The sequence below is a fragment of the Mirounga leonina genome, unplaced genomic scaffold (genome assembly GCF_011800145.1).
Source record: "Mirounga leonina isolate KUSES-001 unplaced genomic scaffold, KU_Mleo_1.0 Mir_94, whole genome shotgun sequence".
Classification (NCBI taxonomy): domain Eukaryota; kingdom Metazoa; phylum Chordata; class Mammalia; order Carnivora; family Phocidae; genus Mirounga; species Mirounga leonina.
The window spans coordinates 9,472,839-9,499,705 of NW_023270855.1; the positions used below are offsets into that span (position 1 = coordinate 9,472,839).

Here is a 26,867-nt window from a genome sequence, read left to right on the forward strand (position 1 = left end):
TGACTCAACAGCCATCCTGGCCTTGGACACACTGGGCTTCAGTCTCCTTACTTGTCAAATGGGTACAAAGATAATGTATGTAAAGTGCCCGCTCACACTGGGTACTAAAAACTGGTAGCTGGTGTTATTTTGCACACAGACTTTAGGCGCACAGAGGAAGGTGTGAATAAACCTGTACGGGAAGTCCAGGGAGGCTTCTTAGAGGAGGTGACTCTGGATGGGGGTTAGGCAAAATGAGCAGGCAGAAAGGAGAAGGGAGAAAATGTGTAAGGGCAAAAAGATACGAGAGGACGTGATGGGTGGGATGTTGCAATCTGAGCATTACTCCTTTACTCTCTTTGCTTTTAAGTGGGGAAAAAACAAGCAGTGGAACATGGGAGACTGTCCTCATCGTTACGGTTAGAATTCAAAGAAGTACATGAGAAGACACACTCATTCTTCACAATATTTCTCTTCTGTACCTCAGATCTTCCCACAGTGACACCTAGCTCCCTATCTCTCACTGGACAGCTGCTGTTCGCACCATGTCCTCTCGGACTGCGCTGTTCTCATGCACATTCACAACTCTGCGGAGTAAGCGCCATGCTGCACACATTTGATAGAGAGCATGTTCACATTTGTGCCTGGTCAGTGCTAGCTTCTTGTTAACAAAGAAAAACAAGAAGATGCTCACCATCAACTCCTCGTCCGAAGCTGGGGAGCTTTCCTTCACAGGTAGAACTTTGTTCTCTAAAACCCTGGCATCGAACACCTTGCAAACCTCCACCTCTCACTGCTTCTGCCTCTTGTCACCTTGGATTCTACCAGTTGAAACACAGTGATCCTTTCACGCTTCATGTTTGAGGGAGCCAATGGTTATTTTGGAAGGTATACAGCTTATGAATAAGGCTTCGTTGTTGGATCGTTTTAGAAAGACCCAGAGGCAGCAAAGCCTGGAAACAGAAGAGCTATGTGGAAGCATTTCGTAAGTGGCAAAGCACCCTGCATGCAGGCACTGCTGTTCTTCTAATGAGTGGCTGATTTAACAGTCATCCTATAAGGGGATTAGTCCTGATGCTTGGCCGGAGAGCTGGGCTGCCGGCTCAGGGTTTGCTTAGAAATAGTGATGTGAGGCTGCAGAGCACAGCAGAGCACGGCCCGTGGGGCAGGGCGCTGACTCTGTGGTGCGGGCTCTGACATTTATTAGCTGTGCAGCTAGAGGCAACTCATTTCCTCCCCCAGCCTAAGTTGCTCCTCTGTAAGATGAGAAAACTGGCCTGGATCGAGACTGCCAGAATCCTGTTCCACAGAATCCTCGTTCTGTGAGATGTTGCAAAGGGGTCGTTGATGGCTGGGGGTGGGAACGATTACATGATCAAATAAAAATGGTGGACACTGGATGTGACATGGCTTTCGGAGCCTCTGAGGTGCTAGCCCAGCTCTTTCAAGTGGAGAGGTCCAGGCTTTGGGGTCACAAGGTCTGGATTTTTAGACCTAAATCTGTTCCTTTATTCTGCTGGACTTGGGCAAGTGACTGAACTTGCAGAGTCTCCAGTTTCTCCCTCTGGGTCGTGGAGATAGTAAGAACCAACGTGCGTAGCGGAGCTACTGGGAAGGTTAAATGGGTTGCTACAAGGAAAGGGCTTGGCATGCACATATTATGCACTGGATGTTTGTTCTCCTTGTCAGCACCCCTTGTGTAAATGGTCTGAGAGACCCTGAATCAGATGTTCTTAAAAAAAAAAAAAAATTCCTTTTCCAGCTTCAGAATCCTAGGGAACTTTAGAGGAACTACTTTCTAACTCCACACCTCATATACTTTCTTACTGTTGCCTTTGCTTCGTGTCAGTGTTGCCTCTCTGACTAAGTGCAGGAAGCAGAGTTGGCCTTAGTCTCCATCCTGCTAGTGGGACAGTTTCCATGGCGACAGAAATCCGTGGGAGAGAAAAATAAATGGCCTTGCAAGGAAGAAGCAGATTTGGGCCATCAGGCCACACTTGCAGCCAGTTTCCTGGCCGACTGCTTAACACAATAAATAGCCATTTGTCCCCTGCATGTCATTCATCCAGGAGCCAGACAGACCCGGCTGTGTCAGACACAGAAAATGATGATCCTGTTTATTGAGAAGAGAAAACATCAACCAGAAGCAGTGTTTCAGACAAGATATTCTGGTTTATAAACAGTAGGTTTCTCTGATGTGGACTCTGTCTTGGATGAAAGATGACATAGTGGCGGCTCACAGTAGCTGAAAACAGAAGAGCTTAAAAGGAGCCATCACTTTAAAAAAATGGGTTCCTGGAATGTAGCATCTATGCTATCATTTTTCCTGAGGGGAGATAACCTGTTTTGACAATTTTCTTTGGCTTGGGAGAGTAGGATGTTGTGGAACTGAATCGCATCAGGAACTTAAAAGGTCTTAGCTCAGGCCAGGAACCCTGGGGACGCAAGGGCTGGGGAGCAACAGGGCCTCCTCCCCCCTTTGATCATCTCCTTCAGGTGAACCCCCAGGGGAAGTCTCACAGGGGGGAAAATGTCACCAAGAACAAGGTAGGACAGAAATGAAGAAGGGAAAAGAAGAAATGCAACATGGAGTTTAGGAACGAATGTGGGACTCGGGGTTAGACAATGGGAATTCTCCTCCCATATGTAACTCGGTTTCCTCCTCTGCAAAATGGGTTTTCCCTGCCCCTTTTTGCCTCCATAGGGCTGTTGTGAGCATCAAGTCAGATTAAAAGGTTGTTTGTAAAGTAAAATATTTACCATTGTTAAAAAAATTACCCAAAACTTGGGCATAAGGCAGAAAAGTAGGTGGCAGGTCCTCTCAGTGGCATATGGTGGCGATAGTCCCCTCAAGGATTATCTAGACTTATTTACTTTGCTGTACTCCCAGACTTGGTGAAGCTACATGTTAACTTGGAGATTTTTGTCTGGTAAAGATACAAATATAAGGAGTTTTTATCTTTTTTAAAATAGATAACCTTTTTAAAAATAGATAACCTGAAGGTTATGGTTATTGTCCTATTAGCTAGTTATGTACCTAACCCATCAATCTTGTCCAAACATTAAATTTCCTATAAATACCCAGCCCCTCAAATGCTTTTTGAACTGGTCTAAATATCTTGCTGATTACTTCATTAACTAATGAGTTGAATAAAATCTTTGCTGAGTTTTATTTTATTTTTATAACAGTCATGATTTTACGTTTCTGGAAATTCTATCTTCAGACCATCATATGCCCTCCTGACCATCCGTGGGTTTGCTTTCTGAGCTAGGGTGTTCTGAATATTGACAATAAATTCTATTCCAGGTCAGTCACTCTGACTCGTCTACAGGTAAACTCTCTAGGCATATGTGTCATTAAAGATTATTAGCCAACATGATTTGCTACTTGAAAACAAACCCTTTCCTCCCCACCAAGGAGAGAAGGTGGAGCGAAGGCAGTGGAGGGTGGAGTGAGATGAACTTACGAGAAGGTCTGGAAGAGAACTGCCATCATGAACAGAAAACAATGATCTCAGAAACTCCTCTACAGCTGTCACCAACTCCAAAATGTGAACAGCTTGACAATCCATGGAGTGATTTTTTTTTTTTTAAGATTTTATTTATTTATTTGACGGAGAGAGACAGCGAGAGAGGGAACACAAGCAGGGGGAGTGGGAGAGGGAGAAGCAGGCTTCCCACTGAGCAGGGAGCCCGATGCGGGGCTCGATCCCAGGACCCTGGGACCATGACCTGAGCCGAAGGCAGACGCTTAACGACTGAGCCACCCAGGTGCCCCTCCATGGAGTGATTTTACTTACTTAAGCATTCTCTTCCTGGACACTTGACAACCCTGTGAAGTATAATCATTATTCCTAATCAACAGAGGATGCACGACAGTCTGAGAGAGAAGCACCTTGTCCATTCAGAATGCTCTAGACTGGAGCTCCTATGGGGAAGGGGGGCGGGGGGTCTCCTCACTCTACCCTCATCTGTACTGGGCTTGAAGCAAAAATGTAATAGCTTTCTTAATGATTCCGACTGTAGCTAACATTTATTGAGTACACCTTATGTCCTGGGCATATGCCAAGCATTTCATAATATTTTTGCTTGATGAGAGGTACTTTTAGTGACTTCATTTTCAGATGAGGAAGCAGGCCCAGAGAGGTTAAGCCTCTCTTTCAGGATCCAATAGCTAGTGAGTGGTGGAGCCTAGAAGTGAAACCAGGTGGGTCTTCCTTCAGAGCTGTGCTCTCATCTAATCTGCTGTGGTACTTTCTGCTAAGGGTACAGCACTTGACAGTTTACAAAGTGTATTTACATTCCTTATCTCACTTGGTTTTTCCAACAACCTTAGGATGTAGACATTTTGCATTTGGCTCATGAAAAAAAAAACACACGCTCATAGAACTAATGGGATTTCCTGCTGCTCAGGACATAATTCACACTCATGTCTTTGGAATCCAGATCCTATGATTTCCTACCACACCAGGAGTCTCCAGACCTCAGACAGCCTCCTACGAGTCTAGCCTTGACTCTGGGCATCAGGCCAGTTGGATCCAAACAGACGGGACAGTGTGTCTGTAGGAGTGGGAGGTCCCAGGTTAGGGTTGGGGGCAGCAGGACAAGGCCACGATCACCTTGGTCCCAAGATTTCTACCATCCAACCCAGTTCTGCTAAATAAACTAAAGTACAGATGTTCAGGCAATGGACAGGCCTCAGGGACAGCTGGAGAGGCAGTGGCCAGAAGAGAAAGTGAGTCAGAACCACAGGCAATGCCTACGGCAGAAAAGCACCAAGACACTGGCTTCCCTCCCTGGAAGCCCAAGTGAAGGACAAGAGGTCATGTGCACTTAGTACCAGACCAGGGAGCTGCAGCTTGCACTCCAACCCCAGGCCTGCTGATGACTGGACAGATAATGGCTTGGCGGACAGCATGCTGAAAACTGTCTTCTAGAAACTGCTACCACTTAAAAAAAGAAGAAAACCATAATAACCAAGCAGCAAGTCATTTCTGGGTTTATTCCCAACTCGTAATAGTTTGTTTATATTAAGGATACTAGCACCCATCTCATTTTGAAGTTGTATTGAGCTGCCTTTAAAGGAATAAGCATTGTTGAGTGTTAGATGTCATGGGGCTCCCATGATGTGGTCCACCTCACCAGGCCAAATGTATCTATTTCTCCTTCCATATCATCTACTACCTCTACCCAGATTCTCTTTCCAACCACCTGAGCTTCTTACACTTCTAAATACACACTGGGGATTCTGCACATGCTCATCTAAACCTCAGAGAGCATCACTCCCACCCACTCTTTAGGGACCAGCTCAAGTCCCATCTTTTCCATAAGAAAAATAATTAATAGCTGTAATGAGTACTAGGCTCTACAGTTTTCTAGTCAGTGTGCTATGCCTGAGCTCAGGCAAATCTTACACCACCTCTTTGAGGTAGGGGTCTTGTGGTAGCTCTCAAGGTGTGGTCCCTGAGCAGCACCTCAGAACTTGTTAGTAGTGCAAATGCTCAGTTTTCACCCCAGACCCACTGACACAGATACTCTGTGTAGGCCCCAGCCATTGCTGTTCAAGCCCTCCAGGTGATTTGGATGCACAATTGAAGTCTGAGAACCACTGATCCTTTATCCCCGGGCTGTGGATAAAGTAACCGAAAGGAAACTGATTGTCTTGGTTGGTCTGAGACTGAATCAGAGCCTGAATGTAGGACTTTAGTACTGAAACAAGGAAAGCTCTGGACCAACCACGATGAGTTGGTCTCCCGAATTAAGACTATTCAAAGAGGTCAAATTAAGGTCCTGGAGCTTAGATTTGAACCCAGGTCTCTCTGAATCCTGGATCTCCATTTTAAAAACCAATGCAGTGATGCCAAGAAGCCTTTCCCAGATATTTTAGGGCACTTATACTTATTTCTCAAGGAACTCCTATAACTGTAGAATTACAAATATAATTGGCACCAGGAATTAGAAAAAGAGTGTGCCATGAGTTTGTACTTTAGTAGGGGGATTTGGCCTGGTCTGCGTGTGTTTGGAGGAAGCATTTCTCAAATTAAGCAGACACTCTGATTAGCATAAAGATCAGCCAGGCTCTAGTTAATAGGAAGATTCTGGTCTCACAAGGCTGGGGTGAGCCTGATATTCCATAGTTCTACCGACCTCCCAGCGAAAGCTGCTGCTGCCGGTCCGGGGACCACACTTTAAGGAGCAAGGGGCTACATCAGCGGTTCCCAAACTGTCTGCACATTAGAATCACCTGGGGAGATTTAACCACTTCCAGGCTGCATGCTGGAGCAATTTAGCCACAATCTCTGGGGACTGGCCACAGGCTGTAGTCATTTTAGAGGTTCTCTCTGCTAATGTTCAGACAAGTTTGGGAACAGCTGGGTCTCCCCATTGTACCCTCAGCAACTACAACATGGACCCTGAGGTTCTCAGCTCATTGGTTCGACCTCTCCTCCCACATTCTATTTCCAGACCACCATTCCCTATAAGGGGAGTTTTTTTTTTTTTTTTTTTTTAAGATTTTATTTATTTTTCAACAGAGACACAGCAAGAGAGGGAACATAAGCAGGGGAAGAGGGAGAAGCAGGTTTCCCGCTGAGCAGGGAGCCCGATGTGGGACTCGATCCCAGGACCCTGGGATCATGACCTGAGCTGAAGGCAGGCGCTTAACAACTGAGCCACCCAGGTGCCCTACAAGGGGAGTTTTTAACAGCATGCCTGACTTGCATTATTTCATTCTGGTCCCTTCCTCCCTGGCACAAGCCCGCCTCACAGGTTTTCATGCCCAATGCAGGAACGCTCTTAACAGCCAGACAAAAGGGAGACCACAGCTCTTCCTCTGCTTCTAAATTTCACTGGCTGGCTGGCTCCCTCAGGGACTCACACTGATGTTGAGACCCTTTGCTAGGCCTGAGGTCAGGGGTGGTCCTCCCCAGCCCAAGCAGGGACTGAGAGGTCCTGCCAGACAGAGGTGCCCAAGACACCTAAGGCCCAGATGGTCAGATGGTCACATGCTGCACCATGGAAAGTGGTCCCCCGCCCCCCTCGCCTTAAGAAATGTGATCCCTTTGGAGAGTGACCTGGCTGGGAAGTACAATGAGAGCCTTACATTCACTTTCCCATTCAAAAACCCCATGGTCTTGACAAGGTCTGGACTTCTTCCATTTTTTTGAAGCTCCCCAATGATTGAAAGAATAAGTTGCCAAACAGCCTTACAAAATCTTAACAGAGTAATGGAATCAGTACACTAACTAGTACAATAACTGTCATGTGCTGCCCTTCCTGAACACAAACCCTCCCTGGGACATGTCCTACATGCTACCAGAGGTAGAGACTGGGGCCCAGGAGCCCAGGGATGCGGGCTGAACAACACAGACTCTTTCCAATCTGTCTGCTCTTACATTCGGGTGACTTTGGGCATCCTATTCTCCATAATGTATATTTATTTTCTTTTCATGTAAAATGGGTGTTCCCCATCTTACTCCCTCCAATCTTAGGCACAACTATTGCTCTGTGTTCGTCTTCTGGCTTCTGGCTCACTCCCCTCCCTGTTGATGCTTGTACTCTTGCCGGGGAAGCCTCAAGCCAGGGCTTCAGTTTGTGGCCAAGAAAACCCTGTTCCCCCAAATAGGAGATGAAAGGCGGGGTCTGTAGCCCCATTCTTGGAGGGTTCTATCTTTTATCCCACCTGGCCTTCAGATGGCTGGCTCAGAATATGGTACGCCAGTCAGAGGAGTGTGCAGACCTGGCTGCTGGTGGTCTTGTTCAAATTTTCATTCTGTACTGACTGACTTATGCTCTAATGCCATGCAAATTGCCATGGAAACAACTTAGGATAAAGTGCCTCCTAAAACCACAGTAAGTCTCACAAGGGCAGCAACAAAGACCTTGTCTATATCAGAAGTCATATCTGGGGGCACAAATGTTCTTCAGGGGACTGTGTGTGTATATGGACATGTGTACAGATGTAGGTGCATGTATGTGTGGGTACGTGTCCGAATCTACTGGTTCTACCCCAGGGTTGCTCCTTGGGCATTTCTAGTCTTCTGTCTGGACAAGCACAGATGTAAGGAAATCACTTCAACTTAGATATCCTTTTCCTGAATTGTGTAATAAGGATAAAAATGCACAGACTAAACAAATTGAGATGAGCCCAACTGATCTCGTACTCAGAATTCTACGAATGGAAAACTTGCTCTTTTTCCTTTTTTGTTTTTAAAGACCTATTTAAAGCAACAGAAAAGGAAAACATTTGGTGGGTGATGAGCTGATGGCAGAAATGCTTGAGTTGTCAGTATTTCAGGGTACAGATTCGATTATCTTTCCTATTAAATGGTTTGTGTGTACTAAATTGATTCCATGGGCCAGCTGTGGTTGACAGAGTTAGTCTGATGGATTTAGCCCATGATATTAGGAGTATCTGGTGTCCCAAGCAAAGTTTTGAACAAATGCCCAATAAAAGAATACTTTTTACTGTCTATAAGAAATGTTCCCCACCCCCCCCTGCCCCCTTCTCTCTGTCAAGATAGTTTGACCAGGCTTGACTCTAGGAGAACTTGTGTTTGGGGCAAAATACACCATGTTCTCCTTACTATTCTTCCTCTCTCAACACATCACATTTCACAGGTAAAATTAAGTTGAAATCAGGGCAGCCAGCAAGGAGAAACAAATTCACAGAATCTCAGCGCATGCTGCTCTAGAGTGTGTGAGAGGTTAGCAGAATGGCTGGTGGTCGCAGCCCCTTTGGGGTGGTGAAAGAGGCCCGTTGCTCCCATGTCTCCCCCACCCAGCTGTCCCTGAAATGGGTCTCAATCCCTCTGTTCAGGCTCCTTGCTGTACAATGCCCCTGGGGAAGTTCTGGAAACCACTGGCCAGTTCCTCCTATTGCTTCTTTAGGAAGCTCTCCTCTCTCCTTTCCCCTAGAAACTCCTAACCACCATGTAGGACCTGTTACATACCCATCCACATGCAGGCACACACACATGTGCACACATCCACACACATGCACGCACACAACAACCTTCTATGGAACAATTCTATACTTGTCATCATTTGTTTGGTTCTGTCTTCCCCTCCAGGGAAGGAAATTATTGGAGGTTCCCAAGATTCACATAATGTGTGAACAAAAAGGGTTAATGTAGCTATGAAAACTGAGTAGAAAAGCAAATCCATATGTGGAAAGGGAAATATGAAATGAAAGGTTTCTCTGTTTAAGACCCTGCTCTAGCCTCCCTACCAATCCCTCCCTCTTCTTCTTTCAGCCAACCTTCACTGACTTGAGGCTGGTTCCAGAAAAGCAGGGATGCACAGACCCAGGGCCATGAACTGAGTAGGCACACGGAAGCCTGCCTTTGGGCAACAGCTGAGCCCATCCTTAACCGGCTGCATCCTGAATATCCCCCGATTAGAACGAGCTATCCGCAATCATACATGCCCCCGTTGGCAGGCCTGGCTGGCTGAGTCTGTTAGTAATGTCTACCTCCTACCACATCATTACTTGGCATAATGGAGCAGACACTGTGAGTGCTCCGCTAGCCGAGATAGGGGATTATCTACCCCTTTTTCTTTCCATCTGCCTTTTTGGTAATTTTACTCTTTTGTATTTTTAGCACTTTCTTAAAAAATAGGCAAAGAAGCCATAAGACTCAAATCAGTACATTTTCCAAGGGTTTGTGGCTCTTGGAAAGGCCTGATGCAAGGGACCTTTGGACGGAGGAGCTCTAACAATTCCATGGGACAATTCACATGGCTGGGCTCCTTTCCCACTTGGCAGTGGCCAGAGCCCTTGAAGGTGGGTAGCCTTGAAATATTCGTAGAATAGCTCTTATCTTTCAAAGGTGAGGAGGCTGGGGTCACTTTGAAAAAGAGGAGTATGGAACAAGGCAGAAAGTTCCAAATCCTAAATTGAGCGATTGATGGCAGGCTGATGGCATCCGTGTGATGGCAGTGCATGGAAAATGCAGGAAATCATCAGGCCCTGCTCAGGACTCTGACTCCTTTGTTTAACATTCTTTTGCCAGAGCAAAAATGATGGTGAGCGAGGGAGAGAGGAAACCAGCCTCCGTGCCGCCAGCTTCTTGCTGACAGCTGATGGGTCCGCATGGTTGAATCCAGAGCAGGTCCACAAATTTTATGTATAAGGGGCCCTGCTGGACTGAAGCGATAAGATTTTTAGGACTGAACTAATATTTTCCTTTGACACCAGCTCCCTTTGAACTGGCTACAGACGCTGCCCAGGCTACCATGAATAGCGAATTGCACAAATGCAGACTGATGAAACCATTCCCTCCTGTTTTTGAAAATTACCTGTTTTTAGACAAGAAAGGCCATTATTTGAGGGGTGCCCTGCTTATTTGAAATAGACAGTGGAAGGAGGGTCCTCCTACCTCTCCCCACGTCCAGACTTCCTAGGGATCTTTTGAGACCACTAGGTTCCCAAAGTGTGGGCACTGTTTTCATTGACTGTGAAAGGGATTCCCATAGAGCAAGAGTGGGGCACGGCATTTCTTGCCAAACTGTTTCCAGAGGCTCCAATGCTATCTTTTTAAAACTTGTCTTTTTTCTTTCATGGATAGGCCCTGCCGGTTCTTGGGAAGATGTAAGTAAAGCCACTGGTCTCGCTATGATCCAGAAGTTATCCAACCCCCTTGGGAATTTTATCAGAGATTTACCAAGTGGTTTGAGGGAAGTTAAGATAAAAGAAAATAAAGTCCTTGTAGGATTTCTTTATTCTCCCCTCCCCCATCTCCTAAATGAGAACAGGCGGTTGGTGTCCCCAGGCCTAATACCTTCAGGCCATACTTGGAAATTAAAATCTAATTGGTTTCATGGTTCTTAGGTTTCAGCCTTTAGCAGACTCCTCCTCAAGGATAAGACTGACAGCTTGAGGCTGGCAATACTGAACTTATTATACTGCCCCAGTTTTATAAGACCCCTGATTTTAGCGCCCTAATGTCTTTTTAAAAATTATTATTATGTTATGTTAATCACCATCCTAGCACTCTAATGTCTTAAGAATATCTTCCTATAAGGATGTTAATTTGGTGTGTGTGTGTGTGTGTGTACGTGTCTGAATTCTTGCAGCATTACTGATCTAAGGATAACACACATTTACTGGAGTTAATTTTGGAAATGGAGAGACTTAGCAAACCAAGCTGGAGAATTTTTAATCTTGCTTATCTGAATCTTAATATCGTAATAGGAAGTGTGCCATGTAAAAATATAGCAGTGTTATTAAAAGTCTGGAACCTTTGCTTATGCAAATGATTCCTGCTGGGAATCTCTACATGTAAATTCTTAGGTTAACTTATGACAGTGGAAGCCTTGAGACACACACACACACACATATTTCCTTCAGCCAGCTTTGATATCCTTCTTATAAATGACTTCCCTCTTCTTTTTCTTCGCTATCATATATTTTTCTTTTTAAATTTTTTTTATTTGTCAGAGAGAGAGAGGGTGAGCACAAGCAGGGGGCAGAGGCAGAGGGAGAGGGAGAAGCAGGCTCCCCGCTGAGCAAGGAGCCTCATGTGGAACTCGATCCCAGGACCCTTGGATGACCTGAGCCGCAGGCAGACGCTTAACCCACTGAGCCACCCAGGCATCCCTATCATCATGTTATTCAAACTAACACTAAATACATTTTCAAATATTTCATCCTTTCCTTGATTTCCCCTCTCCCTAATGAACTAGTTGTATGTAACTTTATATAGTGGAATTCCATGTTTAAGAAAATCTGACACAAGGAAATCATAGATTCTTAGAAATGAAAACACCCTGGGGAGTATTTAGGTCAAGTTTTTCTAAGCCTAGTTTTATGAAACAGAAATTAGCAGATGGTCATTCACTTTGCAAATAATTCATTTTCAAGGACTCACCTTTTGCAGCTCATCTAACACAATTAAAATGCAAAATCAGAACTACAGAAGCCAAGTCACTTTCAGAAAATTATCTCTTGAATAATTTTAGGATATTCATTTAACCATATGCCCCAGGAAAGATGCCACATTCCTCTGAGCCTGGCCATACGCAGTGCTTTCTGCTTCGAACATTTCTCTCTCCGTTCACCCGACTTCTGTTTGTCCTTCAGGTACCCCTCTCACACGGTCTTAGAAACCCCTACATTTTGTACCGCTTTGTAGTACCCATCACGATTGTAATTATTCAATCCTGAATATAACTCTTTAATGACATTCTTTCCTGCTAGTCTATAAGCTCTATGGGGGCAGGGTCCCCGTGTATTGAGTTTATTGCTCTACCAGTGCCTCAGATACTTCTCGCACATATAGCTCCTCAGTGAACATGTGTTTGACTAGCTTCTATCATAACACTTTCACTTTTGCCTTCGATCAACACTTCTTCCATGTTATGTGAAAAGCTAATGCATAATAGCTATCCTTCATCCGAGGCTGATGCCTGCCGGAAGAGTCGGAAAAACAAGAATCATGCTGATTTCCTGTAGTTTCCGGGATTCTAGCCTCTCCTGGTTGCCCCCACCCATCTTGGCCCTCCTCAATGGCTCCCTCCTCCCCTCTAAGGTTCTAGCACTGGTTCTTACCTCCTCTTGATTCTCAACATGCTTCTCTCTTATGCATCAATCTATTCAAATGGCCTCAGCTATTCTCTATGGCTCTCAGTTTGCAGTTTTTTCAGCTCCTGGAATTTTTTTGTGGGTAGACTGATGATGGAACTGCCATCTCACCTTCTTTGCCACCAAACCCACTGGTTCTCCCCTGTTTATAGTATTACTGCCCTTCCAGTGACCCAGACCTATGGTCTGAATTCTGGTCAGTTGTTCAAAGCAAGTAGACAAGGAAAGAAATGTTCTTCTTGGACAGAAATCAGCTTTTCCTCTTGGAGGGGCCCATTTCTAGTTGGTGCCATCCCTTCTGTGGTGTATCCCCAAAGGTAGGAGATGCTCCCTAGATGGGAGAGCCATTTTCTGAAACTTCTGGAAGGTGACTCACCAGAGAGAGAATAATCAGACTTCTCTAGAGCAACTCAGAAAGTAGAAACCGCAGGCTTCTCCATGAAACAGAATATATTCAAGCACTGGGAAACTGTGAAAACTCAAGCCAGCCCTTGAGAATCGCTAAGCTCTGTAGACTTTCTATGGCATTTCTGGTCTTGGCTCATTGCTTTGAAATATCCCTTTATCCACTCCTGCCCTTGAAATGATTTGCTGGCGGGGCACTGGGGGAGCACTGTTCATGCTGGAGCTGGAGGAGTTGAACCCAAGCCCTGGCTACTTTATCATTACCCGTGTGACCCTGGTGAGCAGTTTCTGCTCTCTGAACCTTGATTTTTTTTTAACCTTTAAAATGGATCATAATTCCTACCAGCTTCATGGGGCTGTTGTGAGAATGAAATATGACACCGCATATAAGATGTTGAGAAAATTGTCAAGTGCTATAGAGATTAGGGATAATTGAATATTAGATCTTTATGAAACCCTATGTTCCTCGTTCATGAATTCTGTCCTCAATATATCATCTGTGTGATTATTTTTCTTTAAACAAATCACTTAAAAAACTTATTTCTTGAAAAAAAAACTTTCCCTAAAATGTATTTAAACAGAAGGTAACCATAAAAAATATGACAAATATGAAACATCATTAAATTCTAGCTAATACCGTTGTCTTTTAAAAGGTATGAGCCTGAGGGCTACTCTCTATCATGGCCCATCTTTCTGAAACCCTGGAAACATGTTATATATAGATAAGAAATGGCATAGAGGGAAGAGAGAGAGCTGTGGATTGAATTTTCTCCATTTAATTCATGTTCATCTAGCTATGTCACCAAGGCAATTTACTTAATCTCTCTGAATCTTACTCATGTGTAAAACGAGATTTCTGTAAACATTAGGAAAAAACTATGTAGCACAGTGCCTGGCCCATGGCCTGTGCTTGGTAAGTGCAGTTAATATGCCTCCTGCAAGGGCAGAACTGCTATTTTAGTACCTCATATCAAGGGCAGAACTTAATGAAATATTTTGCGTTTTCACTTCTGAGTATGGAGTGACTAATAAAACTGAAGAGAAAATTTGGGGCCATTTGTCAACTAGCAAAGCAAAGAGGTGAGTTAAAGTGATTAATGGGACCATCCAGATTTTAGAAAGATGGGAAAAGTATCAACCAGCAAAGCAATTTCACCCAGCAAAACTTTGAAGAGACTTATCCACTCTTTCAAGAGTGTTCCTGGTGTCCAGGCCTAGGTTAAAATTCTAAAGCACTGAGAGGTGGTGATATTAAGTACTTTTTTAAAAAAAGGAGTGCCAAATCTAAGTTTTCAGGATGAGAAGAAATATGATGGGTCCAGGGCCTTCTCAGAATTTCTTGTACTTCAAAGAGCATGTACTTGGCAATGATTCTGCTACTTTCCTGAGTTTGGTCAATGTGGCTGAGGGAAGGCAAAACTCTTAAAATCCACACAGATGGAACTTTTCCACTGGCCCTATTTTGGTATAAATATTCATCAAGGACTAGAAACTTAAAGTCGATATGGGTCTGAGCTATGAGTGGTTTGGACTAAACTTCAGCCAATTTTCAGTCGTCCCGCTGGCTCTTGTCTCTCAGGAGGGCCAACTCTCCTGAGATGCGGCTGCTGTTATCCAGAGACCTGAGCCAACTGCCTCCCCAGACCATGGAAATCACTGGAGTTTGTTTTCAAGAGACTTCCAGCCAGAAAGAGGGGGGCCTCAAGGGTCAGATGAAGGTTCAAGTCAGTCGTTTGAAGGAAGGAAACAAATCAAGGCTTGGCTCATCCACCATCCTAAAGTCAATCCTTTTGTAGGCGAGTCTGCAGGACGATAATAAAACTTGGGACCAGACATTAAAAATTCAGAATCTGGTTTGGGATGGTGCCTTCCCCAACCCTCTCACTTTCATTTCCTTTTCATCTCCCGATTCTTCCTATATCTGCCAAAGAGTCTACCTCCCATGCCTCTGGCCCCACTCCTATCATGCCAGTTCTCATCTTGGTCCATAGGTTAGAAGGTTTTAGATTAAGCCACATGGGTGAGGATCCCACTGAGGGGTGCTGGTCTCACTTACTCTATTCCATGTCTGTCTTCTGTCCTTTGCCCTCATGTTCTCTCTACATCTTTCTACCCCCTCAGGATTCTTTGTCTCTACCAGTTTCCCAAAGTGGTTGTATCTTTTTAAAAATTTTTTTATAAAGATTTGAGAGAGAGAGTGTGCACACTCATGCATGTGCATGGGAGGAAGGGCAGAGGGAGAGAATCCTCAAGACTCTCCACTGAGTGCAGAGCCCCACACAGGGCTCAGTCTCATGATGCATGAGATTATGTGTCAAGCCAAACTAAGAGTCAGACGCTTAACCCAATGAGCCACCCAGGTGCCCCAGCAAAGTGGTTGTATCACTTTGCATTCTTCCTGGCAACGTATGAATTCTAGCTGCTCCACATCCTTATCAACACTTGCTATTGTCAGTATTTAATTTTATTACTCTTCTGGGTGTGCAATGCTATCTGACTGTGCCTTTATGTTTTTCTGATGAGTAATAAGGTTGAATATTTTTCCCTACACTTAGTAGCCATTTAGACATCTTCTGTGATATGCCTGTTCAAATCTCCAGCTGTTTTCTTTTTTAAATTGGACTGCTTTTTAAGAATTGATTTAAAGGAGTTATTTATTATTCTGGACATAATCCTTTGTCAGATATATGTACCATGAATATTTTGTCTTTGTGGATTGTCTTTTACTTTCTTAGTGGCATCTTTTAATGAAAGCAAGTTGGTTTTGGTGACCAGCCTTCATATTTATTTTTTGAGCATTCCCTCCAGATGGAAAAGTCACCAGGATATAAAACTTACATTACTCTCTTACCGCTCTAGCATTCCACATAGTAATAAACTATGATAACTTTGCAAATATTTTAAGATATTACCTCTGTTTATCAAGGTTTTCTTCTTAGTCTTCTCTGATTACTTATCATCTCCCCCTGCCTCCTGCCCTTTATAAATCGGGTACTTTATATGTGGACCAGTGCTGATTTTTCATGAGTATTTATGATGTGGGTTTGGAGTTCTTAGTGCTTTAGGGCTGCCTATCCCCTTCTCTTTTGCCATGTTTTTTACTGTAAAAGCTCTCCTCCAAGAAATAGGATAGTTTGGTGGCATAGAAGTGACCTTCCCAACTGGGTGAGATTAGAAGGAGAGGTAAATATGCTGTCGGATGGAGAAGGTGGCACAAGTCACCAAACTCACATCAAAACAAAAACTGGGAGCAGTCTGTTGGCCATCTCACTCAGCTAAAAGCTGACAGTGGGTTTCCCAGAAGGCAGGAACTAACCCAGGAAACAGATGCTTTGATCTTAATCCTGAACAATATGTAGGACTTGGTCTGTTACCAGAACTGGAACATTAGAAAAAAGTGGTAATTGCATCCTTGAACTGAGGAGCTAGGGAAACAGAAGCAATGGGAAAAAGTTGCAGAGAGAGAGATTTTAGCTCACAATAAGGTAGAACTAATATTTAGAGGGGTTCAAAAAATAGGTATCTTCAGGAGCTGTGCATGCTGGTCAGTGGTATTCTCAGAGCATCTGGCTGTCCTGTCCAATTCATCTCATGTTTAAGTCTAAGGATGGGATGGTTGAACAGAATAAAGTTTTAAAAGTCTTTCTGGACCTGAAATGCTATGATACCTCAAATTCTTGCCCCTGCTCTTCTACTAACTAGCTCTGTGACCTTGAGCAAGTCACCTGACCTGCAAGATCTGTTTCCTTGTTTGTTAAATAAGGAGGATGACCTAGGGAAACTCTGAAGCCCTTTCTACCTCTTAAAAATCAATTGTAATTGCTGAAATACACAGTACAAGCATTATTCAAATAAGCATATGATGATTTCTCTTGTGATGGCCCCAGCCCTGGGCTGAGTCCAAGGAAAGGTGCAGAGGCGGGTGACGACAGCCATTCTAGATGGCATGAATCTTATTAGAGGGTGTCTCTCCCCATGGGCTGTTTGGGCCTGTCGGCTGTGTAGGAAGAGAGACTCAAGGAAACACAGCATTTCCATCAAACTTCGCCTCTTTTCAGGTCCTTGCAAACACAGGCATGATCCCCATAACTTCATTTTCCAGATAACTGAGAGGGAATCATCTGGGAATTTTTTTTTTTTTTTAACATACCATATACAACTGACAAAAATCAAGAACAATCATCCCAGTGACATTTTGACATCCAAACCATGTGTTTTTCATTTCGATGCCTCACCTGCTCTAACACATGGCAACGAGGAACCCACATTGTCAGGCCAAGTGAGAAATCTGAAGAACTGTACAAAAGGAATTGTTTTGATGTAAGATTCTGGATCTTGTTAAACAAGTTCCATATTTCAAAAGGTTGATTTTCTTTCACATTCCTAGTTGGAAGTTTTCCTCTAAGTATCATTTATGGCGTCAGAGTTTAAAGGTGAATAAAAGCTGGGGCACACAAACGCACCCTGTGGCACTCTGGATTGTTTTCATGGTCTGCTCACACGTGCAGTGTGCTGAATTTCATAGGGTGTGTGTGTGTGTTCCTTTCTTCCCATTGATACTGCATATTCTCAGTTATCTGAACCTAAATCTTCCTGCAAAAATTCAAACTCAAGGGGGGTTGAGTTGGCTGGATTTCCTCTGCTGGAACTGGGAGAGTCTCAAGTTGCTGTCATAAAGCTTTCTGTGTGCCAGTTTGGCAGGGCTACCCTCATCACTCCCAAGTGTTCTGGTTGAGAGGCAAAAGGGAAGTCCTCAGATGAGAAAATAAAAGACACATATGTGGGGATGGATGGATACGTGGAAATGTATTTCTCCACAGTTCAAGATGGAGGATATTCCCCAAGTTAGAAGTCAGGTAGGATGGAGAATATACATGCCAGACTTGGAAAGTATAAAGCTGGACCATGACCTGATTCTAACAGCTCATTTATCCTTGTCTCTCAACACTCAGCTCAGATGTCATCTCCTGGGTAAGCCTTCTCTGACCTCCCAGGTGGGGTTAAGTACTGCCTCTTCTGATTTCCTCAGTTCCACACTTGTATCTCTGACCAAGGTCTTCAGACACTGTTCTCTGATGGCCGCACTGGCTGTTCCTTTTACGAAACCATCAGCTTTTGAGACTCTTTTCCTTCTACTTTTCCACTGATCAGCTTAGTCCCTTAGTCCCTGGCATACAATAATTGCATATATGTTTGCACGAACTAACTTCTTAAGGTGTGCCAAATTAGAAGTGGATAAGTTTCATCAAAGTAATGTTTTTATTCTCTTTATCATTTCGCTCTCATGAGCTCTTTCATAGTGATGGTAACTCTTGTTTAACATGCAACATTATTTCTCAAGTACTGTGCTAAGAACTTAACAGATTATTATTTTTTAATAAAGTTATCCATTTAAAAAATTTTTTAAAAATATTTTATTGATTTATTTGACAGAGAGAGAGAGAGAGAGCAGGAGAGGGAGAGGGGAAGCAGGCTCTCCGCTGAGCAGGGAGCCCAATATGGGGCTTGATCCCAGGACCCTGAGATCATGACCTGAGCCAAAGGCAGATGCTTAACCGACTGAGTCACTCAGGTGCCCTGAACTTAACAGATTATTGTTGAGGACGACAACTTTTAGGCCCATTTTACTGAAGAAACTGAGGCTCAGAGGTAATGTGACTTGTCCAAGATAATAGGAAATGAGTGGCCGGGCTGGAATATAAACCCAGTTTGTCTGCTCCAGGAGCCTCAGATCTCAATCCACTACAGCTGTATGCATGGATGTGTGTTTATATATGCACAGATTTGTGTATAGAATACTGTTAAAGCTTTATTTTGACAGAGGTTTTAATATATTTGGGCTCTTTTGGTTGTCTGACATGAAAGCATCCCTTCTCAGAACAATGTTTTAAATGCATGAAATATGTAGGATTACAGAAGAAACCACTATTACTGATATAGTACCAATATATAAAAACAGACCTATGATTTAGTAATATACTTGCCTTTATTAAGTTAATTAACAAGACTTAGCAGTGGATTTATTGTTAATTCAGAACATGGGCAAATATAAATGGTACATTAGACATCTATCTCAGCTGGAATAGGATATGAATGTATCAGATTTCCATTGGTATCAAGGACACAGGGCCTATATCCAGCTATCTTTTTCTAATGTAAATGTCTTGTACAATAGCTTTATTTGGTTAAAAAAAAAAAAGTCAAGGGGTTGCTAAGCTTTCAGGGCTTTTGACTTCAATCATAATTGAAGGAAATGCTGAATCAGTTAGAGGCTGGGTATACAAGGGTGCAGTTTTTCTTCATTTACATTCCTTGATACCCTTAATTCTGTCCACAGATCCCTGGTTAAAAATGTCTCCTCTATCTGCTAACAGGATTTTAAAAATTCCCTTGACTTCCTCTAAAATAAGCCCCCAAATGCTGACCCTTCCCCCCGTTATGGCCAGATCCCCTTAACAAGGACACCAGCTAGCCACAGTGCCAGGGCTGCATGGGGAGCACAGGAATGCCTCGGCAGGTGGATGGCTCTCCTCCAGGATGAGGGCAGGGCTGGGCTCCACTCTCCCTCCACTTCTTCCAGCCAATGGATTAGCCAGGCCAGTCACCTTGCTAGTCAGCCTCATGAATCAGTACCTGGACATGCCACTTAGTCATACAGCCCAAATAGATGCTGTCTTCTTAAGGGCAGGTTCTAGGGGTGTTAGTCAGCCAAGAGCCCTTTCTCTGTGCTCCTGTCCTTTGGTGCCCCTGCCATCAACACCATGAAGGACAAGCCTGGGGTGTTGGGCTGCCTCTGAGGACATAGGCTGAGCATGGACAGTTTGTCCACCACCATGTCTGCAAGGCAGCTGAAGGGGCTGCTGGTTACCAGAAGTACCTGAGAGCTGCCAGTGGCCCCCCCCTCCCCCCGCCTCAGACTTTTTCGTCCCTGAAGACCCTATTTAAAATGCAATAACTGAGGCGTGCCTGGGTGGCTCAGTCGGTTTAAGTGTCTGCCTTAGGCTCCGTTCCACATCAGGCTCCCTGCTCAGCAGGGAGTCTGCTTCCCCCTCTGCCTCTGCCCCTCCCCTCACTTGCTCTCTCCCTCTCAAATAAATAAATCTTTAAAAAATGCAAAAACTGGGGAACTATCACACTCATTCCTCTGTTACACTGTAGAAATGACTGGGGTTGGATGAGGCTCAGGTGTGTGCATTGCTGGGAAATAAGAGGGTGGGTAGCAAAGAAGAAGAATTAAGTGTGTAGTGTGCATGCACATGCAATCCAGATGGTCAAGGAATACACAGAATCATAGAACACTGACATGATTTGGCCTTTATCTTACCTTTCTCAGAAATGAATTTCACCAGACTCAAGTTTACATGGCAGGGACCAAAACTTTCTTATTCATTATCTTGTATTCAGCACAATGCCTGGCACGTGACAGGGGTTGAATAAATATTTGCTAAATGAAGAAATGAGTGACTCTTACCTTGATTTATAAGCAAGACATCTGAGGCTTGGTGAGGGTAAATGCCTATCGAAGGTCACACAACTGGGGCCAACGACTGGTCTCAGGCAAGGGAAGGGCAGCTTTTTAGAAGTGTAGCAACCAGCCACCCAAAGCAAATTGTTGCCATTGTCACAATTTTGCATATGATGCAGCCTGAGTATATTTATGGCTAAGTCTAAGTTTAGCTACAAAGAGAAGGTCCTGCAATCTGATATCTTAGAAGCCACATGTGACATGACGTAGGTAAGCTGAACTTGGTTTTCCATGCTCCAACGCTTAACTACCTATGGGATTTCTGGGCTGTACTGAGGAGAGAGGATACCAGGAAGCAAGAGAAAGTATTTTTTGAGCACTTACTAGGCATCCAGGCACTTGACGTGCTTTATCTCATTAACTATTGTTTAGATATAGAACTGTTGTTAACTCTCTTTCTCAAATGGGGAACCAGAGGTCCAGAGAGGAAAAGCAACTTGGCAGAGGTTGCAGACCTAGCAAATGGCAGAACCACGAGTCACATCTAGATCTCCATGCTTGCAAAGGCTATGTGTTTAACCACTTCTCAATTGGCCTCTAAATCTCATCGTTCTATCTCTAAACATTCACCTGACCTTCTGAAGTTTGAAGGTATGAGGTTGACATGAAATTAGAGTACTCTGAGCATGGAAGTGACAGAACATAAAATATACCCTTTTCTCCCGAATTCATAAAAGATGCTGTGAATCAATGCATCTTTCAGTTATATCTCATGTAAATTTTGGATATGCTATTTCTCCCCCATGTCCCAACTGCAACACAAAGGGACTGACCAAGACGATCCCTAGATTCTGCTCAGCTCTTTTAAGTAATGATTCATTTGCATTTTTCTCCAAAGATTAATTTTATAAAGAATCTAATGTTTTAAAACAGGAGAAAAAAAAAATCTATAAACAGATCATGTGGATTTTAAACAGCCGCCATGGGCTGGACCCTAGTACTCCTTTGTCCTTCGAAAGAGTGGCTTGCCAAATGGAGGCTTTGCTTTTTTCCCCCTCAGCAATCTTATTTCCTTTTAAAGCATGTCCTGGTGGGGGCTTGGCAGTGTTTTGCTTGGTCCTGATTCACATGTTATTGGGTAGACCATGAGTCAGGCTGACCAGGCATGTAGAGATACACATTCCAGAGGCCAAGCTTATCCCCAGGCTAGAATTTCCTGGAAGCTCTGGGACTGGGATCTCTAGGATTTCTTTATTTTAATTTTTATTTTTTTGGTCAAGGGTCACTGCTTCTTCAGTAATTTTAGGATACTGTTGTATGCTTCCTTAGACTGTCTGTCTACCAGCCTCCTCCCTTGAGAGTTCAATCAGACTTCTAGAAAACCAGAAACCAGGCGAAATCTAGAAAGCCCTTGTTCTATACCTGGAAATGGCTTTGACTTGTTGTGGGTGACAGTGTACACCTACTAGTGACCAAGAGATACCAGAGAGGTACAAATGCCTGGTAACATTTGGCAAATGCTGGGCAATTCCTGAATCAGACTATTAATGTGTAGAGAGACCTTGATCTCTGAGTGAAGCACACAGCGATAATCAGAGCTCCTCTCTACCAGACTGCTACTTCTGAGGAAAGCCTTCTTATTTTTTCTTAGAGGGGAAAGAGCTTAAGGCTTGGCATCAGAGAAGATTGGGTTTGAGTTCTTAACCTGCCATCATATGATCACTTAAACTTAGTCTTAATTTACTCATGTGGAGAAAGTACAGTCACATTTTTTTCATGGTAGTCCTTAAGGCTAAATGGGATGTGAGAAATGTCAAGCGCCCTGCATGCACTCAAGAGAGGTCTTCCCTTCCTCTCTTCGGTCTTTCCTCGAATTTATCTATGCTAGCAGAGAATGGATGAGTCTCCCCGTAGAGTTCTTAGGGGACAAGAGTCCAAACAAATGATAAAAGGAAGACTAAACATGTCCCTTCTGAGAAAAAAATGTAAAAGGGTTTGCTTCGCATATAAAAGAGCAGGCAATGAGTGAAGAGTTGATCTGGAAGTTTGACAAAGCTTTGTAATTGTTTTATTGTTTCTGTTTTTGTGAAACCACCATCAAATTTCCACATCAGATATTTAGGCCTAGATACCAAGTTTAATTTTTGGCCACTGAAAGAGTCTCAGTGCACATATGAGGCCCAACTTCTTGTTTGATGTTTTCTATAAAAGCTTTATAGAAAGCATTTCTAGAGCTTCTGCAGATTCAGGCCATTGATATGTACAAAGCTCCAAAAATGGGTTTAGGACATCTTGAATGTTCCATGTAAGGTTATAGAAATATCATAATCTCGAGGGACTCCTGTAGAATCGGTTGGTGGCCCTGTACTTGGCAAGATCATGGCAGCTGCCAGCCAAATCCTCCTCCTGATAGCAAGTGAAAGGGTGTGTGTGTGTGTGTGTGTATGGGTGGGGGTACTTCCAAATGAAGCCACTTAAAGAACAACAGTTGTCTCTCCCTTCTGGATGTCCTGAAAAACTGTTCCACAATTCTACTTTGAGTGGAAGAGTTTTAGGTCTGTTTTTCCAGAATCACTTGTTATTTAGGAGATAGCATGGTGTATAGGAAAGGTCAGTGGGCTGGAGGGAAAATGAAGAATGGTTCTCATCCAAGGTCTGCCACTTCCTGGGAAAAGCGACCTGTCCAAAGTCACCTGATAAATAAATGCCTGCAGTTATTAGAATGACTCAACCCTTGCCAGAAAACTTTTCTCCCAATCCATGTTTCGATGGTGTTGGATGAACACTGGGGAGATAAGAACACCCAAGGTCTATACTCATCATGACAGATTTCCACTTTATTATTCACACACTATTTTGAATGTGCAAGTTGGAAAGAAAATAATGATTCTTTCCAAAGTCAAAGTCAAATCGAATACTTCTTCTGGAGCCCCGATGACCCCAGTGGGTTGCTGGAGGAATTATCCCCTCACTTTGCTCCTTACCTTATCCTCACCAGAAGTGGTGGGCATGGGGGTGGGAAAGAATGATACACATGTGAGCCTATGTCAATGTCCCTCCTTCCTAGTCCCCAGCTTTTGCTGGACTCAGCTTATTCTTTTTCTTCTTTATTACCTTTGGCCAATTAACATGGAGAGAAGATCAAACTACAGGCCCTTCAGAGGGGGAATACCAAAGTCCTTTTCCCACTGTTCTGCTTACAGAATGGTGGGTAGGCCCTGGCTAGGAGAAGGTTTTGGAGCCTAGAGGGCTGAGAGTAAAGCCTAGAGATGGTCTGTGATTAAGCCTTTCTCTTCCTCCCATCAGCCCAGGTGGTAGATGCACTGGTGAAAGTCAATCATCAGCCCCCCAACCCCACATAATCACACACGTCGGCACGATAGGACAGGCATCTGCAATGTACAAAGTAATGGCTTCAGCATCTGTTTTCGGAGATCCTTTAAGAAGGACTTGGATAATTTCTTTCTTTCTTCTAAAATAATCCTCTCTTTTGGGCCAACTTGCTTATACACCTATGGGCATGTCTCCAGTGCCTTGGCTATTACGGTCTTTAAGTGACAGCTTAATATATTTTTAAGATTGAGGGAGCCAGCGACAATTCTCGAGGAGCGTGTTTACATTGGATCGGCTCACTCAGGCAGCGTGCCAGCCGTGTTGCATGCTGCAGGAACTGGAGGTGAAAGCAGGAAGGGCTGAGGACAGAGGGGAGGATGAAGCTGGAGGACAGGAAAGCCAAGAGGGAGGGGATGCAGACAAGGGTGTGGGGAGACGCCCAGCTGAACCTGGCAATGCACTTAGAACCATCAATTAATGCTCCTTTGACATTGTGTTGAGGGCTGAAAAGGAGAACCCTTTGGAGCCAGTCCATGGCACATGCACAGTCCACAGTGAACTGCTCTTAGATCTCTTTGTCCTGGTCCTTTCTAAATTCCTGCAAGTGGCTCCTTGGCAGCCAGCGGGCCTGTATTATTGCAGAGCCTAAATCGGCTTCAGCACATCTTCTTAGCAATCTCAGATAAGGAGCTTGACCCCTCTGGGCCTGTTTCCTTGCCTAAAAAGTGAAAAGAGCCCCATGTCCCCTTCCAGGCCTAAAATTCTATGACTCCAGAGTGAAATGATGGTAATCTCTGCTCCATGTAAGCAGATTTTGTATCTGCTGGGGTGGAATGAAGAGGAGATCAACGTTCAGCTTATCGAGACTGAGCAACTCGCTTTGGTTCAGCTGAATGAAAATTAGCTGCTCTTCAGATGGGATAGTCAGAAAGAAAAGTATGTCCTTCATTCACCAAAAGACTCCTTTCAGCATTCACACACCCATCAAAATATACCATTGCCACCAATAATAATAACTAACTCTATTTGAGACCTTCTGGGCTGAGCCTTTGTATACATTATCTCATTTAATGATAACAGATGCCTTGGGAGGTAGATGCTGCTACTGTCTCTCCAATTTTCAGATAAGGACACAGACTCAGAAGTTAATTAGGTAGTACCCAAGAGGATGCGTACGTGTGTACTACTTAGCTGTAAGTGGTAGTAAGTGTTAGAGCTGGGGTATGAACCTTGATCTGGTTACAAGAACAGTAGTACCAGTATTCTTAAATACGCTTAAAAAACAATAGAAGAACAAATCTGCAGTAGTGGTTGATTTCACCAAAAGAAATGGCATTTGGCCTTCAAAGCCCTTTATTACCAAGGAATGCTGACTATTCTCAGGGAACTCTCTGTGCTAGGAAACCTTCTCTTTCCCAGTAGAAAAACAAATGACGGCTCAAGAGCGGCCATTGGCAGCATTTAATTTAGCACAGATGAGAGGAGGCAGGTAACTATTTCTAAGCTCTGCCACTAACTAGGTATGTGATCCACGGTGAGCCACTCAGTTCGTCTGGGATTGGTTAGACAATCTCTAAGGCTACTCCAGGGTTTGGATGTTATGTTCTCTTGAAGACCTTTTCATGACTTTCCAGCTGCTAGGGATTCCTCATACCCCACTTCCCCTTGGGGTTAGGGCAGTAGAGACAGTTTGTATGCCATTTTAAACCATTTCTCATTTTGTAAATAGGTCCCTTGCAGCTCCAAGAGTCTATGAAATCGTTTCAAAATGCCTAAGTGTGATTATGCATGCTGAAGCCAAATGTTATAAAACCTCCCAGTGCTGCAGATTTAAAGAGTAAATATGCAATAAAATCTTTTCAGCATGCTGTTGGTATGACATGGTGTTTAATCACTATTATAACGTTCAGCAAGGAGAGTTTCTCCCCCACTTCCTTCCCTTCCCTTGATTTTTTGAGTTGAAGACATTGGTTAATCTACATAGTGGTGATTGTCCTCCTCATTGCCACAGTCCCAAGAAGTTAAAAAAAAAAAAAAATCTACCCTTTCATCTCTACCCACCACATTCTTTCTCTAAGCCTGTAATTGGATCTAAATGGAAAATAAACCCTTTGCAGGCCAAGGAAGTTGGCACTAGAGGGTGACAAGAAGGGGAACGTGTTCCACCTCTAATCTGGATAATCACACTCTCCGATGCAAAGGAAAATAAAAACAAGGCTTCCTCCAAGTGATGGCTTTGGCCCTCAGCAAAGAGGAGGGTTTCCATGTACTGGGTCTTACTTCACACATTATCAGTCAGCTTGTAGTAAAACCACACCCAAATCATCTGACTTTCTAGAGGACCACGGGGCTCTGCCCCTTTAGCTCTAAACTCTTTTACCTCAGCTGAATTTGGGGAGGCAGTTCAGACACACAAATATCCTGGTGCTACAAGTTAAAAAACATTCATGTACAAAATGTACTGTCCGCGAACACTATGGTCTTAGCTGGACGGATATTCAGTGGTTCACTGGTAAGTTTATTGAGTCCTGCTGTGTATGGTATGCTGTGTTGGAACAGAGATGAACCAGAAAGGTTTGTCTTCAAGGAGTTTAGGAAGATGTGTAAAGAAATAAAAGTGGTGCATGCACGACTTGCTACTAGGTAGAAATTAACAGGTAGCATACCAAGGTCTAAAGTGTTAGGAGAATTCCATAGAAGGAGAGAGGACTTGATTCTCCAAATATTCTGGCAAATGTGATGGGACATGGCACATTCCAGAGAGATGCACTGATTAAGTCTGACTTGGTGTACACATTCAGAAGGGTCCGCTGGACTCTGTGTGGGAGTCTGGGGAAGGTCAGCTGTGTAATGGTGCAGCTATAAATCAGATGCATGAACTCTGTGCCTCTAAGTCATGTGGCTTGCATTTTTATTTTGATTCTGACATATGTTTGGGGTTTTTGTTTTCTTCCTTCCTTCCTTCCTTCTTCCCTACTCCCTCCTTTCTTTCCTTCCTTCCTCCCTCCCCCCTCCTTTCCTTCCTTCCTTCCTCCCTCCCTTCCTTGCCTTCCTTCCTCCCTCCCCCCTCCTTGCCTTCCTTCCTCCCTCCCTCCTTGCCTT

At 43.9% G+C, this 26,867-nt stretch overlaps 1 protein-coding gene across 1 annotated transcript in view; it reads right to left on the reverse strand.

Moving 5' to 3' along the window:
* The window catches only part of LMCD1 (LIM and cysteine rich domains 1), a 58,847-nt gene that overhangs the window by 30,383 nt on the left and 1,597 nt on the right, over window positions 1–26,867 (reverse strand).